Here is an 11,590-nt window from a genome sequence, read left to right as displayed (position 1 = left end):
ATTGTCATTTTAGTTTTTGTGTATCTGCCTCAATGAAGCATCATTTCCTCAATTTTGTTAACATATATAAAATACAAAAATGAAAAAATCCAACGAATAACTATGATGTAATTCGCATTTTAATGACTCATGGAGCTGACTGTCAACCCTTGACCAAATTGCAATTTCTGTTTTTTGGGGGGTTTATGTTTTTTTTAGAGAGGCCCTATCCTGCTCATTTCAAGGGATTTTAAAGTAATATTGGATTCCAGTGGGGCACTATGGCCTTATCCAGAGGTCTGCAGCACTTCATAATCATAAGACAACAACCCACCCCAACCAATATTGATTAAAGTCAGAATATTTTAGCATTGTTTTTCATGTGTTATTAAAACACATATTCACCTGAAGAAATGGTAAATAGCGGAAAAATGTCAGCACATGAATGTCATTTGCAGTCATTTTAAACGGTTGTTTATTAAAAGAAGCCATCAATACAGTTTTATTTTGAGATACAGTATTTCCAATGTTGGAAGGGGTATAGAAGCAGTATCAGAAATTGGATTCATTCTTTACGTTCACGCTTTTTGAGTCATGTGCTGCATAAAAACTGGACTGATAAAAACTGAAATGAAATGGTGACTGATAAAGATGTAACAATTAGCGTGTACTTATTTGACCTGTAATCCCTGTAAACAAAGCCACATCCCGATGTGTCGCATGTCACTGAAAATCGTAACAGTAATGTTTGTTTGTCTAAAGTGGAAGCACTGAAGTGGAAGATTCAAGATTCAATATTCAAGAGTTTTATTGTCATATGCACAGTAAAACTGGTGGTTCTGCTATGCAATGAAATTCTTGTTCTGTTCATTCTCCCAAAAAAGAAAGAAAGAAAACACAAGAAAATGAATCAGAACAGAAGAAACATTAATACCAATAATTAAGCAACAACAACAGCAGAGATATTTATACAAATAAATAAATAAATAAATACATTAAGTGCGTGTGTTGCGCGTGGCGTGTGTGAGTGCTTCGTTGAGAAGCCTGATGGCCTGTGGGTAAAAGCTGTTCGCCAGTCTTGTGGTGGCCTGGACTTCAAACTCCTGTAGCGTCTGCCTGACGGTAGGAGTGTGAATAATGAGTGTTGTGGATGTGTGCTGTCCTTGATGAGGTTGTTTGTTCTTCGTAGGACTCTAGTTTTATAAATGTCTTGCAGTGAGGGGAGGGCTGCCCCAACAATGTTCTGTGAGGTCTTGATCACCCGCTGGAGTGCCTTCCTATCACGTGTTACCGTACCAAACAGTGATGGAGGCTGTAAGGACACTTTCGATAGGTGGTACAGAAATTATACCAAATTTGACCAAATTTTGTCACCATTTTACCGCGATAAACAAGGGACGACTGTATTGCAATTGAGGGCATTTGACACTATTTCCTGCCAAATAAATTGTTACAACACGCTACCCGGTGTTGAAAGTAAAAAGTATGATGCAGCCAAGCACAGGTTTAATTAGATTTTTTTTAATAATATGCCAATATAATATGCAATGGTATTTATTGGTATAATATGCCAAAACTCACTGAGGTTCTTTCAACTACCAACTTATCGTGGTGGAAGAGTTTGTGTATCCCAATGATCATAAGAGCTAAGTTGTCCTGGGCTTTTATGCCGCTGGTAGGGTCACCCAAGAGGTGAGGTGAAGAACCAGACAAAGCATCTTGTATGACTGGTGTCAGAGCTCGGTGCACATTGCCAGCAATAGGTGGGATTTGTTTTCAGTGAGTGTTGGACTCCACCAAGGCTACCCCTTATCTTTCATTCTGTTCCTAAAGGTTATGATTTCCAGGGCGTTGAGAGGATCCGGTTTGGTGGCTGCGGGATTTGATCTCTGCTTTTTGCAGTAATGTGGCCCTGCTGGCTTCATAGGGACGTGATCTTCAGCTCTCACTGGATCGGTTTGCAACCGCGTGAGAAGCGGCTGGGATGAGAATCCAAGTCCATGGTTCTCGGCTGGAAAAGGGTGGAGTTCCATCTTCGGGTCGCAGATGAGATTCTGCCCCAAGAGGAAGAATTCAACTACCTTGGGGTCTTTGTTCATGAGTGAGGGATGGATAGAATGTGAGATTGAGAGGCGTATTGGTGTGGCGACTGCAGTCGATCTATGTTCCTACAATGAGCTTTTAAACTTTTGGTAGTGACAGAAAGAACAAGATTGCGGGTAAAAGTGGCCAAAATGAGTTTCCTTCATAGTGTGGCTGGGCTCTCCCTTAGACTGTTATCCAGAACAAACTTGGAGTAGAGCCGCCGCTCTTCCGCATTGAGAGCATCTGGTATCTGGTTAGGATGCCTCCCAGATCCATCCATGGGGAGGTGTTCAGGGCATGTCCGACTGATAGGAGGCCTTGGCTGGTGAGGACGCGTCCAAGACGGCTCCCTGGGGAGGTGTTCAGGGCACGTCCTTGGGGTGAGCGACGCCTGGGCTCCGCCACTTGACCTTGGATAAGCCAAAGAAGATGGATGGATGGAATCTGCCAAAACAAGCTCCATTGGTCAGACATTGGACACCCTGCTCTTGACTATCTTGTGTTGTATTATTGATTAATTTTCTATGCCTGATTGGGTTATACCTATATCCTCATTAGGGTCACAGGTGAGCTGGAGACTATACCACCTGGCACACTGGACTGGGTGCCAGTCAATCACAAGGCACATATAGACAAACATTCACACTCAAATAGTTCAGAGTAGCAAATCAACCTAACATGTATAATTTTAATTAGTCCACTTCGGACATTGTGTCTGTGCAGTCCTTTGATTTCATAGGACTGACAATGGACAAATGTCAGAAATACTATTAAAGCCAGAATTAAAAAAAAAAAAAGTCTTTTGACCCCAGCCTTCATAAAAACTGTAATTTCCACATGATTTTAATCAGGTTTGAATTTGTACCAAGCTTTTCAATAAAGCTGAGTTTACTTGTGTGAGGGCTTTTTTTTTTAAAGCTCAGTCTGCTGTACCCATAATGGAACGCTCACATTACTGTTTCATGCAAAGCTTTGATTGGCTGCACTAAGATAAGGCCTCCATTTATCTAGTCATGCGGCTAATGGAATTCTGTGGCCTTGTGAGGTAAAAAACAAAATGAATGCAGTTTCATTACAGTTGAACCACCCAAACACTCTCATGTCTTTGTTATTTTGACTAAAGAAGAGATGTACATGATCACACACAGGGACTATATAGATGGTCGCTCTAGTGGGAAGGGGCTGTGTCATCTTGAAACTTTTTCATGAGCCATGCGACACCAAGTGTCTCTCCCAGAGCTTCTCTTGTTAAAGAGCTGGGGAGATGCAAGCGGGGGTGAAGTGTAAGGAGAAATTAATTAAAAATGCAGCAACAAGAACATCGGCAGCAGAATCTTCTTCAGTGGGCTCTCACGCTCTCTTGATATGTGTCATATAAAGTGCATTTTCAAATACTTCACATTTGGTGTAAGAAGCTGATCACATTCGTGATTGTGTATTCTGTCTGAAGTAGGAGAGCGGAGAGAGAGTGGAGGGACATCTGGAAAAACTCGCCAAATAAAGTCATGGTGTTTCTCTCCAGTGAGGATTTCTCAATTGTCCCCTAAGGGAATATCACAGTTTAAGAACACATGAAGTTAACATCTTTTCACGTCAGCATGAGCTTTTATCATCTTTCAAAATTTAACTTTTGGTGAAATAACCTCTCTTGACTCATAAACTTGACTTTTTTTTCTCATTTTCCCACAGAATTTTCTTTCTGGTTTTGGAACCCAAAAATGAAACACAAATAAATGCTTTTTCCCCCTGAGAGACACAATTTACTATTAACATCTTGCATTTGCAGTCTCGGAAATAAACCTGCACAGTATACAACAGGGGTGTCCACAGTGCCGCCCGGGGGTCATTTATGGCCCGTGGCTGTTTTTTAATTGGTCAGCAGCACATCGTGGAAAAACTTGTGTTAACTTGTAAGTAATTAGTTACTAGTTACAAGAATAAAGTCCTATTATGACAGAAATAAAGTCATAATTATGAGAAAAAATTGAAGAAAAGTTAAAATAGTTGGAAAAAATACAGCTTTAACTTCACGAGAATAAAATCTAAATATTAAGAGTAAAAAGGTGTATTCTAATGAGAAAAAAGGTGCAATTTTACAGGAATAAACTCATAATATTATGAGGGAAAATAATGTCATTTCAGCAGTATAGAGTTGAAATAGTAAAGAAAGATTATGTTAAATTTTAAAGTTGTAATATTATAACAAAAAACAAAACAAAATAAATTTGTCATTTTTGGAAAATTACGTTGGGGAAAAGTTATATTATGGGAATAAAGTAAAAATATTATGGGATTCAAGTCTTAATATTACGAAAAGAAAAGATTTACCAAGATTATTTAAGAAGAAAGTTGAAATGTTTTGAAAAAAAAATGCAAAAATGGGGGAAAAAAGCAAAGGGCAAAGTTCATACCAATAATGTGGTTTTTAATAATGCATTTCTTTTGGCCTTTGCGTCCTTACATTTTCCAGTACTTGGCCCTCAGTGGAAAATTCTGGACACCCTCGGTATACAACATAAATTGTAACATTTGATGAGGATTCATGTCACTGCAGTGGTATCATCTGTAATTTCACCACAGTTTTTGGTGAAAAAGGATGTCAAAGCTCCTGTCTACACAAAATTAACAACAGGTGACTGTAGGTAACCTCCTGATATATTTTTTTTAATGGAAGGACAGTATGTAGCAGGTTCCTCAAGCTGCCCAGAGGGCGCCAACATTCAAATGTACTGCTAGCATTATATCAAGCCTTTGCCTGCTTTGAGCACGGCACTGTAACTCACGCACATGCACTAATTATGTTTGTTGTCAGCTAATGATATCAATTTGGCAAAGGTTATCTACCAACATTTAACTATGCACGATATTTCAGGATTTTCAACGTATGTGTAAAAGACGAACTCATGGTGCGTGATGACACCGCCACCTTAGATGGGCTCATCGACCTCGTCATCCGGCTAGACAACCGGCTTAGGGAGAGCGATTGTGAACACGCCGAGGAGGATCGACCCTCCACGTCAATACCACAGCCGATACCGGAGACAAATAGCAGGTTCAACGGCTCCATGCAGAGGTACCCATGCAGATTAGAGCATGCCGCCTCACCTCGGCGGATAGATCATGTCAACGCAGACTCCACCTGTGCTTATACTGCGGTGCTCCCGACCACCGTATCAACCGATGTCCTGCTAGACCAGCCAGACATACAAAACTAACCATCTGCAGTCGCTGGCTCGTCACCACCGGTATCCACACAGAATCTGTCTCGGGGCTCGGACCACTATGTGCCTGACTGTGAGTATGCCGGCACAGAGGCAACCGAGGCTAAGCAGCTCGGTGAAACACAAAGATTATACAGGTAGTTGGGACTATCATGGGGGGGAGGTATGAATATAACTATTAATGCTTTTATTGACTCAGGGGCTGACGACTGCTTTATGGGCTCAGGGTTTGTTGAGAAGCATGGGCTTAATAAAGTGTCGCTACAATGTCCCAAGGAGGTACAGTCATTGGATGGGTGTCCTCTAGCGGTGGTTACCCACCAAACAGAGTCCTTATCTCTTCGTCTCTCTGGTAACCACCATGATTCCATCTGGTTCTTTATTATCCCGTCTCAGTCCGCGCCGGTCGTCCTGGGTCTCCCACTCCTGTATCCTCGACCCGGCCCTCATTACTGACTTCCACTCTCTCCATCCCAACAAACCAGGTATGCTGCCAGGGAGCGCCTTAAAAGAGGGGGGGATACTATCATGATCTGTGTTTGTTGCTCTGCTGCCGCCTGTCTGTCATGTGTTGCAGTGTGTTGCCGGCTGGGGTGGAGCCAATCATACACACCTGCAAGCAATCCTCATCATTGGGTATTTTAGCCTGGTACCTGGACTCATTCTGTGCCAGATCGTCTTCCCATACACGCTTGTTTATGTGCTGCCCTAATCTTGTAGCTTCTCTAGCGTTATATACGTCCTGGTCATTACTGTGTTTACTGTGAGTATTCCTACACCAGGGGTGTCAAACTCGTGCCATGGAGGGCCGAGACACTGCAGGTTTTCTTTCCAGCCAGTCACTAAAGCAGGTGATTTTAATGATCAACACCTTCAGTTTGAGGGAAGGAGCTCATCAATTAAATCACCTGCTGAAGAAACTGGTTGGAGAGAAAACCTGCAGCGTCTCGGCCCTCTAGGGCACGAGTTTGACACATATGTCCTACACTGTTTGGCTGTTCCATCAGTGGTTAGTTCTGTCTCCAGGTACCAGTATTCTCTGCCTGGGTTTTTCCGGCAGCTGCTTCCGTTGTTCTGAATGTTTTTCCCTGCTTAGCCTTTTTACCTGCAGAGTGTTTTTGTTGCCGTTTTTGTGGCTCAGCCCAGTGTTTTAGTTTGGACTGGTTTTTGCGCCTTATGGTTGTTAAAATACGGTAGTTTTGTCCTGCAATTGGGGTCCAAATTAACTTCATGCCAATTTTGTGACCGTACCATTCCTAATAATACTGTTTAGAATGCCCCAAGTTCTAATAACTGACTATACTATTCTTTCTTACACACTCAAGATGTTTGTTAGCTTATGTCTTATATGTTTTTTCTGCTTCTTTAGTTTGTTGAGTTATAAATCTTCTGTATAATGTTGTTTTTTTCTTACAGGCATTTTGCAAAACTTTTGTCATCCATGGCTTGTTATTCTTCGTTTGCTTACTGGACATTTCGCCCAGGGGGTTCTTATCATAGAGCTTCATATCAGTATTAAAATATGTCCATATGCTTCATCCACCCCATTTCCCTCGTACACCCTCTCTCATCTTTGCTCTTCCAGATATTTCTTAAAAGCATTGATGCTGTCCTGTGTGCGTATTAGGGATGAGTGAGTACACCACTATCTGTATCGGTATCTGTTCACCCATGTAAATGATCTGTATCTGTAGCTGTACTCTGAGTGGGCGGGGCATAACCCGGAAGTTGATGTGGTGTACCCGGAAATGGGTGGGGCTTAAATCTGTACATTACTTTTAGTCTGAAATTAACAGAATTAACAAATTAATCAGAAGTTGGTATACGGTGAGCATGTCTGCCGCCAACCTCCACTCATTTAGGCAGATGACTGTTGGAGCTCTACCTATGTTAGACTCCAGTGTCATAATCTGCACAGCCTTATGTTGCTCCATGAGCCGCTGTACATTGTAGAACATATAGTTCCCCTTGTTTTTATATCTGTTTTGAGAGTGTGCTGAGGAAGGTTCAACTGTGTTTGCAGCTCATGTAGTCAATTGTTGGCTTTGCTTGAGTGATGAATATAGCCAGAGATGCTCCTGGCTTTGGACAGAAGGGATGTCACAATCATGTCCTGCTCCATTGGACATGATGGAGCAGGTATGGGACTTGCAACAGATGCGCCCAAATTCACTTAAAGCCTTCAGCATGTTGGCTGCATTATCTGACACGACAAACTTCACTTTAACAGGCTGTCCAACAGATTCTTCTCACTCTCTCATCTTCTCTTTCAGGCAGCACAGAATGTTGTTTGCGGTGTGTTCAATGTCCAGCACACCAACATTTAGCAGTCCTGCTTTCCTCTGCACCGATGATTCCCCCAAATGTTCACACCAGTGGCCAGTTATACAGAGGTATGCATGGGCATTGTGGTTGCTGGTCCAGAGATCGGTAGTGAGGTTGATGACACCTCCATCAGCTTCCTTGAGTGACTGGACCAGCTCCCCTCTCATTGACTCATACAACTCAGGCACTACAGTCCTACTAAAATGGTGCTTTATTGGCATCTTATACCTGGGCTCTAATAAGGCAACAAGAGAGTTGAAACCTCTCCTCTCCATTGCTGAGAAAGGCTCATGATCAGTGCAGATCATTTTACCAAATAACTGTTTTTTTTTTTGGACCGGGGATGTTTTGCTGAGAATGTCTGCTTTACTGCAAATGCAGCGATTATAGGTGAAGAGGAGGAACAACGTCAGACCTTAACAGCACCCAGCTGAACACCAGTGTCTTAAGAAGGAATGCTGCCAGGAGATCTGGGCGAGGAGGTGGTTGATACAGCTGGCTTTCTCCTGTGATGACCATATAACAGATGGTTATGTAGAGATGTTGTATTGTAATGTTTTGGATCTGTACCTTTTCTTATTTTGCATTTGCAAAGCTTAGACATGGCTTTGGAGGGATTATTTTCACAAACAGTGAAAGAGTCCCATACTGCAGAGGTCCTTTTGGTTTTTTGGTGGAGGAGGACCTCCATCGCCAGTGCGGGCAAGGTGGGTGCTACTATCACTGCTGCTATTGCGAGTGATATCGCCTCCTTCAGTGTCAGTTGAAGTACCCTCTGTATCACTCCTTGTGTACAAGTTTTCAGCTATATAAGTATGTGTGTGTTTGTGTGTGCGTGTGTGTATCACCATATACATCACCAGCCAAATTTGATGGAAGCAGACAAAAAAAAAGGGCACCGGCAGTGGCTGACGCAACACAAGCCGTTTATAGCTCAAATGCACCACGTACATAACGAAACAAGTCGACCAACTAACTTTAAATATCATACAAACGGAAAGAAAGCAAGTTCAAGTCAAGCTAAGCTGGCAGGGAGTGGCTGGCTGTATCGTGTCGGTGTGTCAGAGTGACAGGCATGGCTCCTCTCTCCCACTGCAGCCAGCGAGTCTGTCTCGGGAGGGGCTGCCGCTGTGTGTGACTGGCCAATCACAGAGCGTGAAGGGTGAATACATAAATAGTTATTTACCCAATGAGGATTTTCCTTCATCACAAATATAATAATGACGAGCTGTAATCGTTTCATGCTCGTATTCGGCAAAAATGCATTACCCGTAACGGATAGTCGTTTGGGACGAGTATCCGGCTCATCCCTAGTGCGTAGTCTTTGGAAAGTCCTTTTTTCTTTCATTTCCCTCTTTTTATAGTATCTGTTGTAAATTGTAAACACTGGAACATGGTCGCTGATGTCATTAGCAGACTACAGTACTAGTTGTGTTGTTATCACTAAAGTCATTCGTGAATATATTGTTACTTTGCATGGCATGGTGGTCTGTTATTCAACTTGATCTGCTGATTTTAGGACATAGACTCAAACTATACATTGTATGTACACCCTAAAAAAGTGCTGGGTTATTTTCTCTACACAACCGCTAGGTTATGAAATGTTTAACCCATTATGAGTTATTTATATGGGATTTAGGTTATCACAATACAGTAGCTGTGTTATTTTACCTACTCAACCGCGTGGTTATAAATTGTTTAACCCATTATAGGTTAGTTCTACTCGGTTGATACGCAATTGGGTCATCACGTCGACAGACGTGCTTCCCCACTGCTCTGCCTTCTCACAGGTAAAGACGACAGGCGCCATTAAACCAAAAGAACAAGATGAAGGTGGCGCCTGTTGAAGTAATTCCAGTGGAAGGCCAATAGACAATAAAAGGTATGTATGTGCATACTACCTTTAATTCACATTGTCAAGTTGCATGAAAGTAGTAGCCTTGTTGAGCCTATTTGGTTGGTTTGGCTAACGTAACAAGGCATTTATCCACCATGTCAGCACACACGGATGCAGCTTTTCTGTTTGTTCTTGGCCATTTAGCGAATGAATTATTGTAACTTGTTCGTAATGCCCATGAGCGTATGGTCATGTTCATTTTGATTTCGCCAGCTAGGAAGTTCGCTATCTTGTTGGCTCTCTTGAGTGCTAGCCAGGTAAGTCGTCCTATTAAGGGCAATTCCAGTCAAATTCTATTTGGGGGCATAGTTTGCTACTATAAAGGTAGCTCAAATTGCGTTCATGTGTATATGCAATTTACGCTTTGTGTATATGCAACACCCTTTTTACAAGGCGCATAATCAATTACATTTTTTTTCCAATATGTCACGGCCGCTGACTGGTTTTGAGAGTGGCGTGGTCACTGACGTGTATTACCCACAATGCATAGCAGTTTTTAGCTTTCTGTTTGTCAGCAATGGCATGAAAGGTTCATACAGTAGCAATTTTATTTTTTGCTTTTTGCTACTTTTTGTTTGTTCCAGATCAATGGACAGCATTGTGGTCAACACTTGGACAGAATGGCAGCTGACAGACCTTGTAGAAAGATTTAAAGGTAAGAAATATATATTTTCCCACATCCACAGCTGTGTCCTTTTTGTATTATTGCACTACCAATTTGAAGTGACCTGTTTGGTATTTATTATTTCCCATTCTATTTTCTTATTTTTCATCTCTCCTATCTTGCCTTTAGTTTTATTTTTTAGTGATTAAGTTTATTATGACATTTTTGCAGAGGTGCGGGAAGTGTGAATTTCTCTTGGAGATGAATAAAGTATTCATTACTATAGCGTCCTTGTAATTAGCAATACATTTTGTTGTCTGCTCATGTGTTTTAAAAGTAAACAGTGTCTTTGTTTCTATTTTTGTCTTTCAGAGGAGGGGATTGAGTTTTTTTCTTTTAGATGAGGGGTCCACCATCCACTTCATCCCAAGAACAGGTAATTGAAATATTTGAGTTGTCATGATTCTCAGACAGATTCAATTTGATTTATAAAGGGATAGTTCGGATTATTTAACATGAAGTTGTAGGACATATCGCCATCAGCAGTGTAGTACATCAACAATGACTTACCCCCCACTTGGTTCAGTGAGCACAGTTTTGGTCTGATTTCTGGGATGAGGAAAGTAGTTCTGGTTAGTTGCTGGGCCACTTAAGTAGAGAGTCTCAAAACAATATGCGTTCAAAATAACAATATATTTTCATCTTTCTTTTATTGAGGATGCATTTTTGTGATGCAAATGTATGACTCTTTTGAACGCATTATGTTTTGAGAATCCAAACTCTTTACTTACTCTTTACCCCGGCAACTAACCAGAACTATGTTCCTCATCACAGAGATCCAACCAGAACTTGGCTCATGGGACCAAGTGGGGGGTAAGTCACTGCAGGGGGTAAGCATCCCCATGCAGGACAGGAAAGTCCTGTGTGTTCTATAGAAATGGAAAAAAAAACATTTTAAAACTAATTCAAGACATAAACAATGCATCCTTATCCATGTAAGTTGATCCTAAACTTAGCATGACTCTGATCATTAGGGAACTCTCCAACGATTCCATCCATGTTCCAGCTGGTGTCCCTAAAGCACGTCGACATGTAGACCGCCGGGGCTGACAATTGTTTCTCAACCAGTCTTTCTGCTGTGACGCATGCTCGTCTGATGATATGTTAAGATTCTGTAAAAAAAACAACAACTAAAGAATGTTGTCAGTCACTAAAATATGGATGTTATCTTCATCAAATCATTTTTAAGTTTGTTACTTATTAACCTAGGTACATTACTCTGTTACTTGCTGACTGATCACAGCCTCTTCCTGAGGTTCCGTCACCTTCCCTCCAGAAATCCAGTGGTTGTCCGGTGATTCCAGCCTGGGGTGTAGCATATTTCCCAGCAACATATCAAAATACGCTGAGGAGTTGCCAGAAATAAGATCTACATTGGAAATCTAGCAAAAACAGAAGGGAGCCTAATTTATAACCCTC

General features: G+C 41.6%; 1 long non-coding RNA gene across 2 annotated transcripts; it reads left to right on the top strand.

Annotated features, from left to right (window-relative positions):
- Nucleotides 1-8,290: 8,290 nt before the first annotated feature.
- On the top strand, nucleotides 8,291-10,547 carry LOC129177135 (uncharacterized). Of its 2 annotated transcripts, none has more exons than XR_008569578.1 (3): nucleotides 8,291-8,317; nucleotides 10,092-10,162; nucleotides 10,484-10,547. It is a non-coding gene; the product is annotated as an uncharacterized LOC129177135 (long non-coding RNA). The 2 variants fall into 2 exon arrangements; XR_008569579.1 differs by lacking the exon at nucleotides 8,291-8,317 and adding an exon at nucleotides 9,415-9,492 and having other exon boundaries at nucleotides 10,484-10,544.
- Nucleotides 10,548-11,590: the final 1,043 nt, after the last annotated feature.

The sequence above is a fragment of the Dunckerocampus dactyliophorus genome, chromosome 1, assembly GCF_027744805.1.
Source record: "Dunckerocampus dactyliophorus isolate RoL2022-P2 chromosome 1, RoL_Ddac_1.1, whole genome shotgun sequence".
NCBI lineage: Eukaryota > Metazoa > Chordata > Actinopteri > Syngnathiformes > Syngnathidae > Dunckerocampus > Dunckerocampus dactyliophorus.
This window is presented reverse-complemented; position numbering and strand designations above follow the sequence as displayed.